The sequence below is a fragment of the Sapajus apella genome, unplaced genomic scaffold, assembly GCF_009761245.1.
Source record: "Sapajus apella isolate SASKATOON/1434 unplaced genomic scaffold, GSC_monkey_1.0 scaffold30, whole genome shotgun sequence".
Taxonomy (NCBI): Eukaryota; Metazoa; Chordata; class Mammalia; order Primates; family Cebidae; genus Sapajus; species Sapajus apella.
In genome coordinates this window covers 5,532,374-5,554,654 of record NW_022436970.1, presented here as the reverse complement: position 1 = coordinate 5,554,654, position 22,281 = coordinate 5,532,374, and the positions used below count along the sequence as shown (strand labels likewise).

Genomic DNA, 22,281 nt, shown 5'->3' with positions numbered 1-22,281 from the left:
CTCAGGCTTTGGGATACCTTGGTTTGCGTCTTGGCTGCATTACTTATTGGCTGGTGTGATCTTGGCTAATTTATTTCAGCTGTCCAAGCCTCAGTTTCTGCAGACTTAGCCCAGTTCCTGACAAATAAAGCTCCTTAAATAATCATTGTTATTGGTAAAGCCAGCTGCCCAGAAAGCCTCTACTTTCTAGGGAAGAAGAAAATGACACAATCTCTAGCAGGGGTCAGGGGCAGCACTGGGCCCTCTCTCCTAGAATTGCTGTAGCCTTTTTGCTGCCTTGGGGAAGGCAGGAGGTTGGGGCCCTCTAAGCATTCTTGTAAGCTGCCACCACAGCACTGCCTGCAGGGAGGGTTATTAAGGAAGTATGAAGAGCCAGCACTTCTGCCAAAGAATTAAGATCTTATTTGTCACTTGAGATCTGCCCCAATGGCTCTTAACCTGTTTAAAAGTGTGCAAAGACTTGTTGACTGAGACACCATCTGTTATCTAAGCCTAGGCTGTAGGCTTCCTGCTTAGACCTGTGAATTATGGAAACTCTGAGCAGAGGCATCCACTGGCTTAGGGATATGAAGAGTTATGCCAAGCCCAGCAGCCTGTCACTTCTGAGTTGGACTCCAAGCATGTAGCTTGAAACCAGCAAACAGTAGACTTTACCCTGCTCCTAAGACTTTATGGACATCTGTTTTCTCAGTGACTCGATAACTCTGAACTTAATGCGTAAGTCTCAGGCTCAGTTTTGAAGTGGCTAAATCTGGCTTGATTGATGTCATGAATGTCATTTTAATTGGATGTCATGAATGCCATTTTCCTGCACTTGGTATACAGAAAAATCCTTTTTTTTTTTTTTTTTTTTTTGAGACATTGTCACGCTCTGTTGCCCAGGCTGGAGTGCAGTGGTATAATCTCAGCTCACTGCAACCTCGGCCTCCCAGGTTCAAACGATTCTGCTGCCTCAGCCTCCTGAGTAGCTGGGATTACAGGCACATGCTACCACACCCAGCTAATTTTTTTGTGTTTTTAGTAGAGATGGGGTTTTGCCATGTTGGCCAGGCTGGTCTCGAACTCCTGATCTCAAGTGATCTGCCCATCTCAGCCTCCCAAAGTGCTGGGATTACAGGCGTGAGCCACTGTGCCTGGCCCAGAAAAATGCTTCTTGGCAGTCCTCTGCTTCACTCACGTGTGGACTTCTCCTAAGAAGTGTTTTGAATCATGTTCTTTCTGCTTTCTGGAAACTTTGGCGGTGCATTTCCTTTTGAGTGGTGCTCAGTGGCTCAGAAAGAAAGGCTTTGTACACATAGGCATCCCAGGAAGCCTTCCCTTTCTTTTCTGTCTAGTCCTAACTGGCACTGTTGCCAGCTCTCATTCAGAGGGAAGGGAAGAAGCTGCAGTCAGTAGCTGAGTGATACTTAATAAATTACAAAGGGCAGAGCTGCGATGTCAAGACTGCATTGCACATACGTTGGAAGAGCCAGAGCCCACAGTGAGATCTCATTTCAGAACCGTGGAGGTGTGGAGCTCCCAGTTCTTTGAAAGCAAGCATGCTGTTGCAGACAGGTTAATTTCCTCATTTTCTTTGTGTTAAAGCATGAGGTCCCATGTAGTGAAAGTATTCAGGAAGCTGAGTGTACCTGATTCAAAGAGCATGGGCTCTGGGGCATCTCGGTTAACTTACGCATTATAGAGATGTTGTGGGCTGTGCCCATATCAAACCCTTGCCCCTTTCCTGTGGGCAGCCTGTGAATCCCCAGGGGCACTGGTGGAGCAGGTGGGAGCTGCATCCTGAAATCCGCTTTGCTAGCTGCCTCTGAAGAATGCGCCAGTTCACCTTTGGCCTCCCTGTGAGGCTCCGTTCCACCTGGGGCTTGTTGGGTGTATTTTCTGAATGAACTCTGGAGCCCACTTAAGAAATAGCTGCAGGCACCCATGCTCCTTTGTCTGTTGGAAAACAGGTCAGACAAGGGCAGATATGCCAGGCGAGTGGGATGAGTCCCTCTGAAAAGGAGCACTCAGACAGTCCGTTTAAAACACATTATATTTTGGTGGATTCCAAAATCTTTTTTGTTCTGAAGCTCTGTTCTATCAAATACTGCTTGAGGATAACATTTTCTCTGGCTAGAGTCTAGCAACCTTTTCTGTTCTAGTGGTATGTTGGCTTGTTAGCTTACTGGGGTATTTGAGGGGCAGGGAGGAGGAAGGGGCAATAGAGCCTAGAATGATGTTAAATGGTCTTTATATTAAAATCCATTCTTGGAAGTTAATTTTGGAACAATATCTTAATACATGCAAAAAAAAAAAAGTATAAGGAAACATAAACGACTTTGTATGCCAAACCCAGCTTAAGATGTGAGACAGTGAGATCCTTCAATAAAGTCAATGCATCTGCCTGGCCATCCCTTCCTCAGTTCAGCCCTCTCTGCTCCAACCAGATTTAGCCACCGTCGCAAACTCGATGTTCATTGGTCCCATGTATGTTCCTCTACTTTTAAACTTAGGCACGTATCACTAAGTGACGTAGTATTTTTCATGTTTGTAACCTTCATATATTTTGTGTGTCTTTGTATGACTTTCTGCTAAATATTAGGTTTGTGAGCCACATCCATTAAACTCATACAATTCTCGTTAACTGACATTCGCTTTTCTATCATATTCCATTGCGCGAATAAGCCAAAGTAAGAGAAAGCACTTACTAGTACAGAAACAAATGGAAATCTTGCCCAATCACATTGAAATATTGTCCCCAGTACTTGCCTAATTATCTTGAAATAACTGGATCATTCCCTGTATGTGTAGGTTTTCTGGTATATTTCAAGAATTTAAAAAGTTATGCTTTCCTGATGTTGATAGGAGAGGAAGAGACTTTCTATAGAAAGCGCCTTTGCAAATAGACTTAAATAATCCAACGTAACACATGAAGAATGCATTGGGTAAGGGTGAAACTGATCATGAGTAAAGATACTTTTAGAGTACACTAGTGGCCGTAGGGATTGAGGGAAATATAAAGATTTAAGAAACACTGTTTGTTCAAGTACTATAGGTTCTACTGACCAGATGTGGAGACCGAGGCAAGGGAGAAGCCAAGGATGACTCCTGTCAGGCCTTGGTCTACTGGTTGGACAAGGAAACTGTTCTCTAACATGTGGAAAACCTAGGAAGGAGCTGTTTTAATGGTAACAAGGGTAGATGTTAAGATAATTGTAGACTTGGACTTGCTAAGTTTGACACAGCTGTGAGGTACGCAAGAGGAACTGTCCAACAAGCCACTGCATATGAGCCTGGGGCACAGAGATTTGTGAGCAGGAGATCTATTTTTGAGAGTCACTGGAATATGAGTGGTGGTTGAAGCCAAGGAAGTAGATGATGCTTCAAGAGGTGTGTGCAGTGAGAAGGGAAGATGGCTGAGGATGGAACCCAACAGAACACTAAGGAGTCCAGAAGTGAGTATGCGGAGCAGTGGCCGCAAAAGAGAAGGAGAAAAGTGCTGTATCAAAGATAGAGAAGGAAGTTTCAAGAAGGAGGTGTTGGTTGGTAGATCTACATATGACAAGTCACGTAATGCAAGGAATCAACTCTGTTGGATTTACCATCACAGAGCACATTGGTGACCTTCAGGAGAGCTGTGTAAGTGAAAGGTGGGGAATAGAAGCCAGATTATGGATGAGCAGACTGGATAGTGAGAGAAGAGCTGACACACATAGACGACTGCATCAAGAGCTTTGGGCAGACCCAAGAGAATCAGATGGGTAGCAAGAGTCTAATGTGTAGGTTTGGGGAAAATCTTTTATTTTGAAGATAGGAGAGGCATGAACACTTTTATGTGCTGAATGGAAAGACTTCGTGTGGAAGGGAAACTTGACTATGAACAACAGAGGAGATAATTTTTCACTCATCCACAATAAACCCTTTATATTAAAATTTTCCCTTGAAAATTCTTAACTCTCTTGAATAGCTGACAAATTTGACTTCAAAGAGCCTTCCCTAGACCATGTCATTGCTGGTCTAGGGAAGACAATTGTTTTTTTGTGAAAATTAAAATGGGGGCTTGTCTTTGTGCCTTCTCTAAAACACACCTCTCACACAGGTGGTAAGGACTGAGGGTGGCTCTTCTTAGAAATGGTAAGATGCTATTTGGCAGGAATAACACTAAATCATTTTGTCTTGCATCAACGCTTTGGCCCAAGTTTATTAAATGACCTCTGCCATGATCAGGAAGTAGGAATCTAGGGGGTCTGGAACACAAGAAAGTTAATTGCAGTGTTGACCTGTAAGGAGTCCAAAGAAAATTCTGGAAAAGGAATCATGTAAATAACAATGATAGCTAATGCTTATTGAACACTCGTGTGACAAACACTGCACTGAGTAGTTTGTTTCATGTATTTCTTTAATTATTAAACCCTTACATACTTTTTAATCCCCGTTTTTAAATAAGGTACATCCAGAACCTGGGGTTTGAAGAGATTGATAATCAGTGTCGCACAGGAAGTGGTTCACATTTGAACCTGCGTTGAGTCCAGAGTCCATATCTAACCACTGTGCAACATTAGCTCTCAAGCTCAGCAAGGTGTCCTAGGACAGAATCTGTGACTGCCAAAGGCAGCTGAAGGGAATAAGAGAAGAATGAATGTCTAAATACAGGTATGCCCAGTTCCTTTTTGTGTAGTGTGATTTATGGGACTGTATGCTGATGATGCTTCGCAATTTTGTCTTTACACTCAGTCTCCAACTAAGGAGCTGTGCCCCATAGTTCATTACATGTCTGTTTGAAATTTGGAATGATTCTTCAACTGGAACAATAATGGTAAATAGCGAGTAGCCTCCAGTCTAGCTCACCTGAGTCTGTGGAATAATCCACACATAAACTGGTTCAGATGATCAGATTCTGGACTCTAAGAGGGCTTTCATGCCATTTGTGAACTCATGGGCCATATTCCACAGCGCTGACTGGTACATGTTTTATCTTAATGTCAGCCAGAAACATGCAAAGTTAGAGAACCAAATCTGCGTTGTAAACATACTGTGTTTTCAGCTGTACTGTACAGGACTTTGGCTCAATTTTTGTTTTCATGCGTTCGCTTGATTGGATTGACTGATGTAGTGAGTGCTTATGTGCTTTTTTTTTTCCTCTCTCTCTAATTCAACATACCTTTTATGGCGTACCTACTCTATACCAGGCCCTTTACTGGGTCTGGGGTTACTGACATGATTCAGACAGTCTAGCTTGGGAAACAGACTCATGCCTTACTAATTGTGAAACAGGTAAGTGTCACAGTAGAAGCATGGGCCAAGGAAGCATAGCACATTTGGAGTGTGGGCGTTTATCAGAAAAGGTTTCTTTGAACAGCTGGTGAAATAGTGAGAGAAATAAGCATTCATGTTGTAAATACAAGGTTAACCCACTTTGGTTAACAAGGCAATCATGCTCAGATTTCTCAGATAAGAAGACAATTGTTTTGTTTGTTTGCTTGTTTTTTCTTCTAAAACGGCAGGAGTAACAAAAGTTCAAGCTTAAGATAGAGCCTCCAGTGATGATTCTTGTGTTTCTTGACACCCTTCCAAGATTTGTTTATGTTACCCTGGGGCCCCTTGGAGATGCTTGGTTTGTAAATGATCAGTGCAAGATGCAGGGAGTCACATAGGGTTGGGATGTTATCTTTGAATAGTAACGTTATGTTTACTACTTTCTTTGAAGACAGTTTGTAATGGGATGTCATGACAGTCTTGTTAAGTATGCAGATAATGAAAATCAACATCTGACTTCTAAACAAAAGTAGGGGGAAAGTGCATAGGAAACCAGGATTTCATGCATGCACTTTGTAGTTTGCTGTATGGACACTGTCTCTGTTCCAGATGCCTCGCTGCTTTCCCTGAAAGGGTCACTGTGTCCTTCTGTCACGTCTGAGGAATTCCATCCTACGGAAGTAAAAAACCAATTTGTGGGAGTTCTGATGCTTCTGAGCCCTGTCATGGAGTATGCAAAAGATACACAAGTGTGATCTCTGCCCTTGTCCAAAGCATTTTTCCCAAACAGTTAATGGACAGTTAAGAATTAAGCATGTATTACTAAGAAAACTCTACTTGTTTTAACAATCATTAAACTTTGGGGTAAACGGGAGTTGAATCATGAAGCACCATAAGGGTCATGATCATCATGGTTGCTTGGGAGCAGTCATGTGCTCCCGGCAGAAAGCTACAGCTGGGACATTGGAGCATCGTGATTTCTCCTGTTAGCAGATTTCCATCAGGGGCCTGGCTTGGGCATTCTCCAGTGGAGCAGCTCACTTCCACCTTCACCTTTTTCTCCCAAAAACTGCCAGAGGGAAGATACCTTATCCCAAGGCCACCCCTAGCAGTTGTCCCCTTGGCTTTGGAACCTTTCTCTGGCCACTACCCAAGTACGTCTTCTGTTTCAGTCTGAGGGTTTGCTGGGAACATGAGGTATTTTATCATCCATGTAGGAATGTTCTGTTAGGAGAAATGAGAGGCAGTCCCTGTAAGTGCTGGGTGGGTAGCCATCTAGGCCGTTAAGAGGTCAAAGAGGTAGGGTCCTTACCATCTTTAGGTTCCCTGGTTTTCCAGCAAACCCTTAGCGTATGAGAGATGATCAGAGAATACCTAGTAATTATCCAGAATGGCCGGCCAGTGGGGAATGCTGGCCAACTTAAGAGTCATCCACCTGGGCCTCATTGTTTTTCAGGCTCAGTTGGGATGATCCCTCCACCATATGGCCCTTTCTCCCGGTAGGTTGAGATGCCCCTTTTAGTCTGTGCTACACCACAGTTAGTTCATACCCTGGTCCAACCATTGACCCACCTGTTCTCTATAAGGATAAAACTTGTTATCTTCTTCTTGTTATCGCTGTGACTGGCTTTCAGCAAATAGAGGAAAGATCCAGCTTTAGTGTTCTTAAAGAGTTTAGCTTTTCTCTAAAACATGTTGTAGAAGATGTTTTAACAAAAAGATTGAAGTTCACATCACTCCCAGGCCCCCTCCTTCTCCATTTCTTATTGGTGAGACCAGTGCCCAATACATCAATGTGGGTTTAAGATCTCTCAAAGTGATCGAGTGGTTGGTGAAAAAGAGAGATAAGAAAAAAGTTTTCCTTAAAGCTGGGACCAGGGGAGACACCACATAAAGCCACTCCATGGGTGTCTGACATTCTCCTGAAAATCTCAGTTTTTTATTGTGCCCTTTCAGTAGGGGAGGGGGAGCGCGGTTATGCAACGTTTCAGTGATAATTATACAAAAAGAATACATTTGCAAAAACTGGTGCACAAAAATCACAACGTGGTATTATAAAAGCAGAACAATGTAAAGATAACTTTCTGTGTATCAGCATAGAAGTCATACACCTTAGCAAGAATATAGGTTAAACATAAACTTATGATATCAGCAAGAACATATTGGGCTCACAGCGACGTGGGAACAGGATCTGACACAGGGCAACAAGCCTGACCACAAAAACTGCAAGAGGAGCAGACCTCCATGCAGGCCTGGAGAAGCAGTGGGAGAAGAAAGACTTTTACATCCTTATCTCAACCACAGAGACAGACGCCCCTCATGCATCCATTTATAGGCTCTCCAAAAGGGTCGCATTCCCTTTCCAGGGCCATAATCAATATGCCTTTCCTGGGAAAGGAACCTGGGTAGTGAGCCTCTCCATTACACGTCGGTTTATAGGCTCTCTGCAATGAGAAGCCTGTTACGCGCTGTCATCTCTCTTCGCAGTCAAGCTATGTGGTTAGTCCCTTTCACAGAGTTCCTGTTTTTACCAGAACAGCTCAGCAGAGCCAAAGTCACAAGTTGCAGCGCAGCAGAGCCAAAGTTCCAAGTTATATCTCAGCATTTCACATTCCCCTTCATTTTCTCAAATATGATTGATAGAGTAAGCAACAAGCATCACAAAGCAAATAACTCATTTCGGGGAAACCAAATTCTAAGAGAACTTACAGGTTAAAAATCAACAATTTCTTGTTATTTCAGGTAGCTTGGGTTTTGCCACTTCTTTGAGAAGCTTAGGGTTGTTGCTGAGTCACCACAGAGAGGTTCACAGTATTCCAGCAGTTTCTCCCTGCTGTGCCTCCCAGGGGCAGCAGCCTCTGTTGGGGCAGAACCACCCCACCCTACTTTATTAAAATGGGAAGTTGGAAAAGGTCTCTTTTTGGGTCCTTTCCCAGCCTTTGCAATCCAGTCAGGCCAGGACCCGCTTTCAGGAGGGCATTGCTTTAATCTTCAGGCATGACCAGCACGGTGTAGGCGGCAGTGACTGTGGACACTGAGCTCCTGTCTCCTGTTTGAGGTAGGTCTCAAGCTGCCGGGTTCCATACTGGTCACTGGATAAAATGGGCATCTTGCCCCGTTCTGACCTTACCTGTCAAGCATCTTAGCAATAGCTAACCAAGAACAAGTGATACATTTTAGAAGACTTGGCATTTGTTTTTTAAAGTACATTTTGTGCTAAGCCGACAAAACCAGACAGTGTACATTTCAGGTTTTAAGAAGCAGGCATCCTGGTCTAATGCATCTCAAAATTATCCTTCTGAGGAGTCATTCAAATTGGACATTGGAACAAATGCCTGTTGAAGCAATCACGTACCATGGAAATTTTCTTCTTATTAAATCTCCCATATCTGTTTGTTTAATTCACATTTTTCTGTTACAGAAGTAGATGATCAGCTCTCCTTTAAAATACAGGTGACTGTAGCCAGTTACTTAGTGTGTTGGCTTATATCCAGGGAGTAGTAATTTGACTTTATTATAGCTCTCCAGTAACGTGGACTCTAGAGAGGGCCAGTTTGAGACCCTCATCTGTTTTTTTCTTGGATAAGTATCTCTATTCTGTGTGTCCTCCCACCCCTAGTCTGGCGTGTGCTGTGTCCCGTGCTGCATAAGGGTTCAAAAACCCAAGAGGGAATGGTGGGGGATAAAGAAAGACACAGACAGAGACATAGAAAAAGCTGGCCCAGGTGGTCCAGGAGGTGAAGGATGTCAGTCTCTCTGGCCCCGACCTGTCTCAGTGTACTTTATTTTATATGTTCACAAAGCACATAGTAGAGGGAGGGTGCAGTTATTTGGAACAGCCTGTGGTTATTCTTCTCATACTTCAGTTAACATATTTCAGCTAAAAACTATCTTGCAGTAAGGTCAGCAAAAGCTGGTTATCTCTTTCTAGGTCTGTCTTTTCTTCTCTGAGACATGCACATCTTCCTGCTGTGGTTTCACTTTTGTGAAGTTCAACCAAAGTTCATAGCAGCCTTGCTACTGATCCCCCCAGAAGGGGTGGGGTACTCTAGCTCCCTACACCCTAGCCCTGTGAAAATGGAAGATAAGAACTCAGGCGTGAGGTTAGGCAGACTTGAGATCAGACTCCAGCTTCACATGCACAGGCTCTGCACCCTTGGACAACTTGCCAACCCTCTGTATCTTGTCTTGAACCTATGAAGAGGAGCAGCGTGCTGCTTTCTGGCTCTCTCCATAACTGTTTTGGCCTTATGTGACCTTCCAGCAGTGAAGCTCTTATGGGGTGAAGACGAGCTCTCCTTAGATAAGTTTTCCTGCTTCTTCTGCCTGCTTTCTCCATTGGATCCTTTCTTATTTGCCTGCTTAAGAGGAGATAAAGCACTGGAGAGAAACAGGAGAGACCTTTTCCAACGTCGCGTTTAAAAAAAGTAGATTGTATCAATAGTCACATGGATGGAGTGTCAGGCTTCCCACTTCATTTTTATAACAGCACTACAAAGGCATCCTTTTTGGATATAGAAACGGAGTCATGGAGAGGTTGAGGACCTTTTGGCCTGAGGAAGTCGGGACAGAGCTTCAGGTGTCCACCTCCACCACTCGGCACTCCCTCAGATCCCCTTCATAGCTGCTTTGTATCTTTCTCTTCTAATTTACTTGCCTGGTCTCCAGTATTTTAACAAGGATAAAAGGTACTGTTTCTCCTAAAATAGAATTGGTATGTCTCTTTATAAAAAGATAAGGGAAGGTTTTCTGGGGTGGGAGAAAGAAAGAACAACAGCTTTGTAGTATGAAGGGAATGCTAATTTCGTCTCGTGTTATTGCTGCATTTAATAACAACATAGGAACATATAATTAGTAGATAATTCTGTAATTATGTAAAGATGAGCAAAAACTTGAAAATGACCCAGGATGTGAAAGGTCTTGAAGCAGCGAGATATCTTCCCTGGAGGAGGCCAGATACTATATTTAAATCAGATGTTTTACAGACAAATGAGCCATCTTTATCTTTAAAGGCCAAATTCTGTCCCCTTATAGGGGTAGAGGTGAATGATTGTTTTAGAAATAACAATAAAGGCTTTATTTAGAAGAACGTTTTGACCAAGGACCTGAATGGTGTAGTTGAGATGAATTCATGAGTCCTCACAACACTTAGCCACTTAGCTTCTCTCATTCCTTCAACTACTTAAGAGTTTCCAGCCCCAGGGATCAAATTCTGTGCCCTGATGTTTGAGGCTGTGGAAGTCACAGCTTCTTTTCTTCCTGTGGTCATTCTAGAATCTTCTGAGCAAATGGTTAGCATTTGGCTATGGTGGATACACACCTTGGATTTCTTTCAGGGATACTTTAAGAAATACTGTCCTATTAGCGCTCTATGTGTACGAGCTAACAACTGGAGATTTCTCTTCTTGGGAGCATGTGAGTGTGATTCCAGCCTTACCTCCTTTAGTTCCCATGAAAGCCTGAGGAGTTTGGTATTGTCACTGCATTTTATGGTTTGAGACAAGACACAGAGGTTTAGCAAGTTGTCCAAGAGTGCAGAGCCTGTGCATGTGAAGCTGGAGTCTGATCCCAAGTCTGTCTGACCTCACACCTGAGTTCTTAACCATTAGGCTGCACCATCTTTCATTCTGTCAGAGCACAGAGCAGCTTTATGTGGTCGTCTGGCACTCGCTGCTTGTTCAGGCCTTGCTTCTTTCTGTGGGGTCCTCTTCCCTATGCCTCTTGCTGTCCAAGTCCTATTTATGCCTCAAGCTTTCCCATAAAGCCTTTCCTGGTTATTACAGCTATGGTGGTCACACCTTAAGATTTTTTCCAACTCAGGACTCAGAGGACTTTTCTCTTTATCCAGTGTCTTGTTATGTATATATATACACTTTGTGTATTGTACGTATTCTGTTTTCAGTTTGTTTGTTTTTTAATCTAGATCTTTGTACATGGGAAAACTTATTTATCCAGTGGTTTTATATTGAATTTATACTTTGCATACATACTAGAGTAGGAAATCAGTGCCTTGAATCTTTGCAATTCTAATGAATTGATGGAAGAAGGAAGAAATGGAGAACCACATAAGGATAATAATAGTGTGTGTAACCTCATGAACTCTCCTCTGATATGGTTGTTGAAAGGCAGAAGCAGAATAAGACAGTCACAAGAAAAGTTAGCTCATTTTGCTGTTCCAGTATCCTCTGCCATTATATCTCCCTAAAGAAGGATCTTGGCATTATCTGAGTTTGCATTTTTCTTGGGTTTTCATTAGCTTCATGGGACCCAATTTATGGTGTTAGTAAAAATAAATATTTTTAAAAATGGAATTCTCACTCGTAATAACAAATGGTCTCTCGCAAATGATGGGCACTTACTTGAACTGAGGTCGATTTTTTTTTTAGTATTTCTTACTCCATTCTTGCTGCACTATGTCTATTTTTAAATGTTTCCAATTTGTGGATATTCTAACTTTCCTATATAAGCAAACTGATCAGTTGTTGAATTTGCTAATTATTTAAAGATGGGCAAAGTAGAAAAGAAAATATCTTTTGGAAAAACTAATAGTAACAGGGAGGGTGTTGAAGGGTGTGTATGGTGGGAAGGCACAATTTCTTCTAAAATTTCAAAGGTTCAGTTAGAGAATCTGGCTCAGCGAAAGAATGCACTCTTCTCACTAATTCCATAATGTCCCGTGCTGGACATATACTTCCTCCACACAAGTTTTGATGTTAGATGATAATGAAAGCAATGAAAAGAAAACCCAGTCTCAGGGCACAGTGGCTCATGTCTAATTCCAGCACTTTGGGAGATCGAGGTGGGTGGATCACTTGAACTCAAAAGTTTAAGACCAGCCTGAGCAACGTGGTGAAACCCCATGTATTAGTCTGTTTTCATGCTGCTAATAAAGACATACATGAGACTGGGTAATTTATAAAGGAAAGAAGGTTAATAGACTCACAGTTCCACATGGCTGAGGAGGCCTCACAATTATGATGGAAGCCAGAGGAGGAGCAAAAGCAAAGTCGTGTCTTGCATGGTGGCAGGCAAGAGAGCGTGTGTAGGGGAACACCCCTTTATAACGCCATCAGATCTCATGAGACTTACTATCATGGGAGCAGCATGGGAAAGACCCCCCCCCCATGATTCAGTTAACTCCCATGACACATGGGAATTATGGGAGCTACAATCCAAGTTGAGATTTGGGTGGGAATACAGCCAAACCATATCACCCTGTATCTACCAAAAATACAAAAGTACAAAAAATTAGCTGGGCATGGTGGTGCATGCCTGTAGTCCCAGCTACTCAGGAGGATCACTTGAGCCCAGGAAGCAGAGGTTGCAGTGAGCCAAGATTGCACCACTACACTCCAGCCTGGGAGACAGAATGAAACCTCTCTCAAGAACAACAAACAGAAACTGAAACATAGCTAGTGAAATAGATCCCTATCCGTAGTAGAGCATGGGCCCCTTCTTCCCTCCTGAAAGCAAGGGACATGGGTTTAGAAAAGTTGCTAAGGGAAAATTATTACTTACATTCTCCTCCCTGCCACCCGTTAACAAGCTTAAAGCCTTCTTGAAGGAAGATTGGTTCCAAGGCTCTAAGGGATTAGAGGTGAAGATGATAACTGAAGAATCAGGACCAAATTGCTCTCCATAAGGAGAGACAGAGGGAGTGGCTCAGAAGGGAGGAGTTGGGGGCAACCAGCCCCAGGGGGGGCAAGAGGAGATGGGGGTGGTTGGAAAGAGAAAGCTATCAAGCAACTGCCTTTGAGAGAGAAAATTTACTGGCATGGAGAAGCTTTGCTCACCTGGGTGAATTGTAACCCTCTCCATCTTCCCACATGTCCCTCAGTGAAACCTACATTGTTCATTTAAAGTGGTGGTCCTCAACCTTTTTGGGCACCAGGGATGAGTTTCGTAGAAGACAGTTTTTCCACAGACCGGAGGTGGAGGATGGTTTTGGGATGATTCAAGCACATTACATTTATTGTACAGTTTATTTCTATTATTACGTTGTATTATATTTACACAACTCATCATAATGTAGAATCAGTGGGAGCCCTGAGCTTGTTTTCCTGCAACTAGACAGCTCCATTTGGGAATGATGGATGACAGTGACACATGACCACACATTAGATTCTCATGAGGAGCATGCAACCTAGATCCTTCACATACACAGCTCACAATAGGGTTTGCCTTCCTGTGAGTATCTAATGCCGCCACTGATCTGACAGGAGGTGGAGCTATTCACTTGCCTGCCACCCGGTTCCTAACAGACCATGAACTTGTCCATGGCCCAGTGGTTGGGGACCCCTGATTTAAAGGAACAAAAATACCTATTATATTTTCTGACATACACAGCATAAACAATAGTTGCAAGACTAGGGGCTCTTACTCTGAAACAACACAAATGTTTTGTTGGAAAACTCACCATGGTTCTGTGGGTTTAGGGTGAGTTTTTGCTCTAAAATGGTGGATGGAATGGAAGTGACCCAGAGGTGACAGTGTCTTTTTTTTTTTTTTTTTTTTTTTGACCCATTAGTCCAAAGTCATGGAATATTTTCACTAAGAATTTGCTTCAATTGCCACCAACTGCTGTTTCCATTTTAGAAATGCCTAAATCTGTTTAGGAGCCTGTCATGTATCTGACCCAGGTCTATGCATAGACCCCCAACTGTGTGTGTGGCCTGCATTAATTCTTCAGGCAGGAATGATTGCTTCTGTGGTACAGGTGAAAACATTAAGACACAGAGACTGTAAGTGGCCTGCTCAGGATCTCATGGTCAGAAAGAGACTTTGAACCCAGATTGGATACCAAATCGTGTAGCCTTAGCCATTGTACCATAAGTGATAAGAAAACTCAGTCATGGCCAGGAATGACATATAACTATGTGAGTGAGCCATATTAATGAATTTCACCCATTACACTGTGGTGATGAGGATTGAGGGAATGAGCTGCAATAGAAGAGTTGCTCTTTCAATTTTGGTCTTCATATAATTCAGTGCAACTTGTTTTATCCAGATATGGTAATTACATTAATTCTAGATGCCTGCTGGATTCCAACTGCATGTTTTGTCAGTTGAATGTTTGCATATATATTCTCTTAAAATGAGTTCTAAATAAGATGATGAATTAATTTCATCCAGCATGGTGCCTGGCACATAATATAATTTATAAACCTTTATAATATAAATCATTCACCCATCTTTCATCCATCCCTTCTTCTTCCTTTCCCATCTCCTTCCTTCTTGCTTCCTCCCATCCTCTCTGTATGACTCAGGGCTCATAGGGTTGAAGATGAGAGGAGAAAAATAACTAGAAAAAAGCAGTAGTAGTACGAAAAAGGTGGGATGGTTAGCAAAGAAGGGAGGAGGAGAAGTGGCAGTAAAGTGTTCACCTAGAAGTGTGTCTAGTATCGGCCATGGCTGGATTTAGGGACTCTGCCAGCATCACCAGGACTTGGTGTTTCTCCATCTTTGGTCTTTGCTCACCTCTGTGTTGGTTTCATTCTCAGGAACCAACTTGCATGAATTGCATCAGCTGCGTGGCTGTGGGGATTCAACCTCCAGAAATGCCAGATTCTCATCCTTGAAGCCTCTGATCTAGCAAAAAGAGAATGTTTCCAAAAAGATCATGGAATTGAGCCCGATCTCTGGCTTGGGTCATATGCCCATCTGAGAACTGCTCACTAGGGTCAAGGGAATGTAGAGTTCTGACTGGCTAGGTCTGGAATGTGTGCTACCCTTGGCTATAGGAATTAGGGCCATACCTACCTAAGCTATGTGGAAAATGGTGGAAGGAGTGACTCTCCAAAGAAAATGGGCACAGAAATAGTACTGTGGCTTGGTTAGCTCAATAGCATTCCCAGCCTCCACCTGCTGTGCCTCCACATATCAGTGGATGGAGAGCTGGACACGGTATTCCCAGAGTCCTAAAACCTGGGATTCTGGGTGTGCTTTAGGTCCTGCTGGTCATCTGCACTCAAGTGAAACCTGAATTCAGAACTGAGTCAGGAAGGTAAAGGAGCAGCACATATGGCTGGTGCAGACCGTGTTGGTGACGGCGCAATTCTGTTTCCAGCAACTTCGGGTGGCAGCTTCTCACAGTGGTGAGGGGATGACTTTCTGTATCACAGCAGAGGAGGTGTGATTCTGGGGTGAAGGGGACATTTTGGCAGCTTAGCCTAGTGCCCACTACTTTGAGCTTTGTAAATCATCAGTTTTTTAAGTCCCTTGATACCCAGTCACACATCCCTTTGTGCTAAAGCTAGCCGGTGTGTGCTCTGTCCTCTCTGCTGATCCCTAACCAGTGCTCTCACTGGAAGATGAAGGCATGGTACTGGTTAAGCAGCCTGACTGGTGTCCACCAATGTTCCTAACCTCCATTTTCCCCAGACTTTATCTTTTCTCTCTCTCATTTCCTTTGTTTGTTCTCTCCCTCTCCATTCCCTTGAAATTCAGGCTGTTAGTCTCCAATCTCCGTTCTTTAAGGAAGATTAGAAATTATCTACCCTTTTCTTCAAGATTGCTAGGAAGTATCCTCGAATATATCGGAACCTCTCAGTTATCCTCACCTCAGGTAACTGCGTTCAATGTTTTGAGACTGAATTATCTGGATAGTGATAAGACCATGAGATCTGACTTTTTTGTAATTTTTCTCCTCCCCCCTCAACCCAATGAGCCTTGAGTCATACGGAGAGGATGGGAGGAAGCGAGAAGGGAGGAGATGGGAATTTCTCATGGATTTCCTGTAAAGATGAAATAGCATGCTGTATGTATGCGTTTCACTCCGTGAATGCTATAAACGCCTCCTTTCTCATGCCTTATTCTTACCCATTTTCTTCCTTTTATCACTCTACATTATGTTGACTAATAGCTAATATGAGTGGAGCATGTATTGCATGCCCAGGCATTCAAAGTGCTTTATAGGAATTACCTTGTTTAATCCTCACAATCTTGTGAGACACGTACTTTTGTTATTTTTCAGATGAGGAAATGGAAATACCGAAGGATTATGTAATTTGTCTGTTTATGCAGCTAGAAAGTGGCAGAACTGAGATATAAGCCCCTAGCCTGATCCCAGAGCCAGGCCATAACCCCTGGCCAGCCTGCTGCTTTATTCCTAGTGCCCTGGCCAACTCAAGATGAAATGCACATGGAAGCCTTTGATTATTGAATAAAGTGTACTGCCTTTCTTTGATGCTTTACTTGCCATGTCTTCAGAACTTCTGAAGAACTTCTTTCTTCATTACCTTGCTATGTTGGTCTCTTGGCATTCAGCCATCCATGTGTTCTCCTGGTACTCTTTGTGACTAGTGGCTGATGTCTCTGGGGTTTGTAACTGGGTGTGTGTCCTTTGGCTGTGAAACAAAGGCTTTGCCCACATGATGCTGGCTGGCCTCCTCAGAAGTCGCACCAGGGCCCTCTCAGCACTTCATTGATGGTTGGATCACACTCAAACCTTTGCTATGTGATGGAAATCGATGAAATGTTTCTCAGGACTCTTGCTGTCATGTAAAATGAGACACACGGAGAATTGTGAGAACCTGGGCTGAGACATGGGAAGGACCTGGGAGACAGGAATTTGGCTTCTGTAGGAAGACTGTACTTATTTGCTGCTGAACAGCTTTTTTCCCCCTGCTGTATATCATAGCCAGGACCAATGTCTTATCAGCTTAGACCTAGCATGCTTCTGAAATACCATATTCTTCCATCTTAAATACTTGTAAATGATCTAGGTCTTGAAACAGAAATACTTCCAAAATGGTCAGTTTACTTAAACAGTCCCATGACATCTTCAGTGTTGAACAAGGAAGACTAACAGTCATTGAACAAAGATATTTTTAAAAAGTAGACTTCTGTCATTGTGTGCTGTTGTCAGCTGGCCTAAGGCCAAAGTGAGTGGACCCTGACATTTGTACTTTACGTTCAAGCAGCTCTCTCTCCCCTGTGTCGTCCTTGCTGCCAAACACTGAAATGGTTTGAGCTCCACTTTTGAAAAAGAGACTTGGCTTCCTTTTATAGGGATGGGAAGAAAGTTATAGGGCAGACAGCCACTGTGTTCAGACTTCTTGTTATTTCCTGCATTCTTTTGCCATTTGTTTTTAAACAAAATGTTCATGTGGGGATTTGTTTATAGAATTAAAAGTTCTAGAGAATAGGTACTACCATGTAGAGCAGCTTGCCAATATGTTTTTAGTTTAAAAATGTGGATTTTTAAAAATGGACATTTCAAGAAGTCTGCAAGTCATCATTCACCTATACTTTGCTTTTTAGTCACATCTTGGAAATAGCAAAGTCCTTGCAGTGTCTGACGGAGAGGGCCACCACTGTGGGACCCACTTGTAAAGCCTGAACTCCTTCATCCTGGTATTAAAATGTAGTCATCCTGCAAATCTGTACAGTACATTTGCTCTGCCTGCCAAAGAACTGATGTATTTAGTTACAGAGCATGAAAAATACTTTAATGTTCGCAGATGTTTAACTCTACATTCATACACATTCACCATTTTTTCTTTTTCTTTCTTTTTTTTGAAACGGAGTCTTGCTCTGTCACCCAGGCCGCAGTGCAGTGGCCCAATCTCAGCTCACTATAATCTCTGCCTCCCAGGTTCAAGCAAATCTCCTGCCTCAGCTTCCGGAGTCCACAGGCTGGGACTACAGGCATGTGGCACCACATCTGGCTAATTTTTCTTATTTTTTTTTTAGTAGAGACAGGGTTTCACTGTGTCAGCCAAGATAATCTTGATCTCCTGACCTCACGATCCACCCACCTCAGCCTCCCAAAGTACTGGGATTAAAGGCATGAGCCACCACACCTGGCCACATTCACCTTTTAAAGTTATTCTTTGATAAAAATTGAGAGCTGATAATAGTCATTTATTGTAGGAATTTAAGGCAACATGGCCAAGAAAGTGGGAAAGCTACTTTCGGTTGAAGGAACTTGATCTGGCTTCTAGGGGGACTCAGATAATGATGATAAAAAGGGAAATTGATTGAATTCACAATGAGCAGTCTCCGTACCAAGCAATTTTCCTGGATTTATTATAGTTAATCTTGATGGTGACACAAGGTTGGTATTACCATTATTTCCATTTCTCAGGTGAGGAAACTAAGGCAAAGTAAGAAAGGTTAGTAACTTGCCTGTTTATGAGGGCCAGGATCTGGTCTGTCCAACACTGAGACCCACAGAATTGAGCCCAAATATTGTGAAAGCTTATAAAATTGTCCTGGGGAAAGGACAGGTTCTTGTTAAGAAAAAAAAATAAAAAAATAGCAGATACTGACCAGGCTTGTGCAAGGGAGGAGTCTGAAGTTCCAGCTTGAAGCCTTTGGTAACCCACCTGAGAGAACTGGTATTCTTAATCACTTCCTTGGGGACTGTCTCTGGGGCTGCACCTAGAAAGCAGCCTTTCATGCCTACTCACAGGGTGCAGACTCCAGTTAAGATGTTCCATTGGCAAAGTGAGTAGCATCGAGGAAGGGAGTATCTACCGCTAGGCTAGCCAGTTGAAGGTCTTTTCCCTTTTTAAGAAAGTTCACTTTCTAAGCAGAACTAAAAGATGATTTGTGAAACAGTTTTGTTTTGCCCAAGGGTATTTTTGCTGTCTGTATCTTTGGTTGTGGAAAAACATGCATAACATAAAGCTCACTGTTTTCACCATTAAGTGAGCAGTTCACTGGCATTAAATATGTGTTGTGCAACCATCAATCATCATCCATCTCCTACACACTTTGAGTTTCCTCAACGGAAGCTCTATACCCACTAAACAACTTCCCATTCCTTTCTCTCTGCAGACCCTGGTAATCCCCATTTTGGTTTCTGTCTTTCTGAATTTGACTACTCTAGCCCTGGCTGTGTTCTTTTAAATATTGTAATTAGGCATCTATGCACTTTTTCACATTTAGCACTCAGATTTTCAGGAACCCATTTGTAGAGTCTCCATTTGTAAGAGGAGGACAGAGGGAAGGGATTGGGATTTTCTTTTTTTTTTTTTTTTTTTTTTTTTTTTTTGAGATGGAGTCTCCCTGCTGTTGGCCTGGGCTAGAGTACAATGGCTTAATCTCGGCTCACTGCAACCTTTGCCTCCTGCATTCCAGCAATTCTCCTGCCTCAGCTTCCTGAGTAGTTGAGATTACAGGCGCTTGCCACCATGACCAGCTAATTTTTGTATTTTTTAGGAGAGACGGGGCTTCACCATATTGGCCAAGGCTGGTCTCGAACTCCTGACCTAGCTGATCCACCCACCTCAGCTGATCCACCCGCCTCAGCCTCCCAAAGTGCTGGAATTACAGATGTGAGCCACCGTGCCCAGCCCATTTTTAAACAGTGATCTGACTTTTAAGGAGGAGAATAGGTAATCAAGCTTGCCTCGGTTTGGGGCCCCAAGATGGCAAGAACCATGGAAGGAGAGAAAACTTGGTATTTTTCATGAAGCTACCTTGGCTCGCTGGTGAAGCAAACGCTGTACCTTCATCTAGACTTCTGGGGAATGTGGAGATAGAGGGAGACTGTGCAGTTCTGCCGGGGTTGAGGGGGACATGGTTCTTGAATGCACAAGGTGAGAAAGAATATGGCATTGCCGATGGATTGGGAGGGCGCCCCTTTTTGGGATGTGGTCACTATGCAGTTCCCACTGAGGCCTGTAGCTCCTTGTTTTTTAGTCCAGAGGCTGCTACTTCCAGTGACCAATGGGTTGTCAACCCATGTCCCAGAATTAATCAGTTACAATTTATACAACTAACTGAAAGAAGTTGGACAATGTGAACAGTCTTGATTTTGCTTTTTTTTTTTCCCTCCCACAATGTTGTAAGTGTTTGAATGTCAGCACAAATAAATAATCTTGAATACTCAAGCCAAAACTGCCTGCAGCCAGGATTATAAATGTGTCCAGGGAGTTCATAACATTTCAGCTCTTATGTAAGAATACTAAGCCTCTTCTACCTTCTCACAAATTTATCTCAAGAAAATGGGGTTATATTTTCATTGTCTGTGCTACTGAAGGAGGATGGCAATGGAGATAATCTGAAACAGCTGATAGAGAAGACAGGATTTGGAATTTACAGTTGGTACTGGCATGCATTACAAAAGTTATTGTTGGCAATACTTACAACCTCCTATTCATGTTTTTCTTAAGCTAATCTAAAAACTAGAGTGCACTCTCTGATCACACATCATCTAATGGAAGGAATGTATTATAGAATTGCCCTGGGTGGCAAGAAAAATGCTAACTGAAGATTTAAGGATGTCTGCAGACAGGCAGCAAATGGACAAATGAGGAATGGCCAGATGCTTAGTCTTTTTTCAAAAAGCGATTTCTTAAAAACACAGATCTAGAATACCGTGCAAAATGACTTTGCCTCTTAGTATAAGTCACATGCTTTTGTGGCCACCATCCAGGAGAAGAAATAGAACTTTTCAGCAGCCTTAGATGTCTCTCCACATCCTAAAGCCCAAACCCTTCCATCTCTCCCAAATTAACCGCTACCCTAACATTTCCTCGCATTTCATAGTTTTATTGCTCGCGTGTGCATCACTGAACTCTAAAATTTGCCCATTTTTAATTCAAAATGCTTTTTAAATCTTTCTTAATCTATAGATTTCATTCCTTTTTTTAAATAATCCCCCTTACAATTCGTCTGTTAAAGATCCTAGGTCCTTTGGCCTCTAGTGTTTCCTACGGTTTGAATTTTGCTGCCTGTGTACTCAACCTTACAGAGGTGATTTTTGAGCACATGAAACAGAAACATGGTTCCAGAAGGCAAAGCTAGACAACAAAACTATACGGACAAGTGTCACTTTCCACTGTAATACATTTCCACCCATCCACTAGTCTCATTAGTTTAACCTTCCCATGTTCATGTTTGTTAAAAAAAAATAAAAAAGTGGATGCATATGTATCTATCTATAGTTCTATCCCCCCCCCCTTTTTTTTCTTTTGAGACGGAGTTTTGCTCTTGTTACCCAGGCTGGAGTGCAGTGGCGCGATCTCAGCTCACCACAACCTCCGCCTCCTGGGTTCAGGCAATTCTCCTGCCTCAACCTCCCGAGTAGCTGGGATTACAGGCACGCGCCACCATGCCCAGCTAATGTTTTGTATTTTTAGTAGAGATGGGGTTTCACCATGTTGACCAGGATGGTCTCGATCTCTTGACCTCGTGATCCACCCGCCTCAGCCCCCCAAAGTGCTGGGATTACAGGCTTGAGCCACCGTGCCCGGCTATCCCCCTTTTTTAAATTAAAGTTGGCATGCAGTGTGTTCTTTTGCACTTTGCTTTCTTATCGATAATGGTAGAGGTCATTTTAAATCCGTTTATAAGGATCTTCTTTACTTTTTTGCAGCTGCAGAGTCTTGTGATGTTCCCTGTTGATATGCCATAGTTCGTTCAATGTGTCTCTTATATACAGGTTTTGAGTTTCCCTTTTTCAAAATGCTCGGAACCAGAAATGTTTCAGATTGCAGATTTTTTCTAGACTTTGGAATATTTGCATAGACATAATGAGATTTCTTAGGGATGGGACCTGAATCTAAACACAAAATTCATTTGTTTGATATGTACCTCATACACATAACCTGAAAGTAACTATTTATTTATTTATTTATTTATTTATTGAGATACGGACTTGCTATGTTGCCCAGGTTGGAGTGCAGTGGCTGTTCACAGGCAGAATAATAGCCCACTGCAGCCTTGAACTCATAGCCTCAAGGGGTCCTCCTGCCTAAGCCTCTTGAGTAGCTGGAACTACAGGTGCACGCTATGATGTCTAGCTTCATATAATGTTTTTGGTAAATTTGTGCATGAAACAAAGTTTTGACTGCATTTTCACTGTGACCCATCACATGAGGTCAGGTGTGGAATTTTCTATTTGTGGCATCATGTTAATCCTCAAAGTTTTAGATTTTGGAGCATTCTGCATTTTTTTGTTTAAGGAGTCTTAACCTGTGTCAGTATTTACTCTTTGCAATATTTTGTAACTATTCATAATCCTGAAATTAATAGCCTTGTGCACATATATTTTTATTATATCTGAAGCATGAATTCTTAAAAGTGAGACTGCTG

The 22,281-nt window shown here is 42.6% G+C and overlaps 1 protein-coding gene and 1 long non-coding RNA gene across 3 annotated transcripts in view; one reads left to right on the top strand and one right to left on the bottom strand.

Moving 5' to 3' along the window:
* The window catches only part of LOC116561734, a 15,636-nt gene extending 4,225 nt beyond the window's left edge, over nucleotides 1-11,411 (bottom strand). The window contains exons 1-2 of the long non-coding RNA XR_004273576.1: nucleotides 11,327-11,411; nucleotides 7,370-7,374 (exon numbers count right to left, since the gene is read on the bottom strand). This is a non-coding gene — a long non-coding RNA (uncharacterized LOC116561734). The remainder of the gene's footprint in view (nucleotides 1-7,369; nucleotides 7,375-11,326) is intronic.
* CCBE1 (collagen and calcium binding EGF domains 1) overlaps nucleotides 1-22,281 on the top strand; it is a 276,225-nt gene that overhangs the window by 94,004 nt on the left and 159,940 nt on the right. The gene's annotated exons all lie outside the window — the stretch shown is intronic.